The sequence below is a fragment of the Parus major genome, chromosome 6 (assembly GCF_001522545.3).
Source record: "Parus major isolate Abel chromosome 6, Parus_major1.1, whole genome shotgun sequence".
NCBI lineage: Eukaryota > Metazoa > Chordata > Aves > Passeriformes > Paridae > Parus > Parus major.
The window spans coordinates 2,007,525-2,008,637 of NC_031775.1; the positions used below are offsets into that span (position 1 = coordinate 2,007,525).

Here is a 1,113-nt window from a genome sequence, read left to right on the forward strand (position 1 = left end):
CCCACAATTGGGATTGATTTTATCTGTCTGAACTGCAAAGGCCGACAGAGTCCGAGCGGAGCCGGACGCCGCCACCGCCAGCGTTGCGATGTGTCTGGCCCTGCCCCTGCCCTGGCTGCAGCCGCCTGTGGAGACATCCCCTTGACACTGAAAGTTCTGCACTCAGGGATGGGTGAGATGCTGCTGCAATGAGATTATGAGAGGAAATAGAATAAACAGCTGCACGGCCGTGTCCCCTCAACATGCTTACACCAACAGAGCTGTGCCAAGGCATTGTCAGCTCGACAGTGCTGGTTAGAGTCACGGGAAAGGCTGGGAAAGGTGAAGGGAATAAAATTCAGAGAATGGTATAAAATATTCTGAAAATACTGCACCAGCAGTGGCCCCTGTAAGAATGGTATGAAAGGCTTGGAGGACTGATGGGAATAGAACATAGAGACTGGTGTAAAATGTTAGAAATACTGCACCAGCAGTTGTCGCTGCCCCACGACTAAAAGAACTGCACTGAGGGACCTTTGGGGTGGTGGTGCCGGTCAAAAAGAAGGGCACAGAACAGGCTGGGAAGTTCAAAGGGAATAAAATAGAATGGTATAAAAGAACTGTAAGAACCACACAAGGAATGGCTGCTGACCACTGTCACTAAAAGAGCTGCACCAAGGGACAGCCAAGTTGCCAACATGGAAATGGTGTGTCTTGCCTTTTCCTTTCTTAATAACCATCAGAGGTATTTTCAAGGCCAGCAGGTACACTCAGAGATGTCCTGAATCATTACAGTGGGAAAACTGGGTCTGGCATCAGCTATGACAGATGTGAGAAAGATCACAGGAGCACAAACACAGATTTCCCAGCTCCATCCCAGGGAGAGCAGTATCGGCACAGGGACAGAAATGCTGATATAACATCCTTTCCCACTGGTCCCTGTGCTGAGCTTTAGGTAGCATCCTTTAGGTAGTGTTCTTCAGTGTTTTTATCCATGGAAGTGCTACACAGGGACACAGAAGTTCTACTAGCATATTAAAAAGAAGCTGAATAATCAGGAAGGGTGAGGTTTGGGAAAGGGACAGAAGCAAATTCACACATCATGTGATAGGTAACTATGGCTGCTGTGAGTAT

At 48.1% G+C, this 1,113-nt stretch overlaps 1 protein-coding gene across 1 annotated transcript in view; it reads right to left on the minus strand.

Annotated features, from left to right (window-relative positions):
* ECD (ecdysoneless cell cycle regulator) overlaps window positions 1–1,113 on the minus strand; it is a 13,907-nt gene that overhangs the window by 1,293 nt on the left and 11,501 nt on the right. The window lies entirely within an intron of this gene.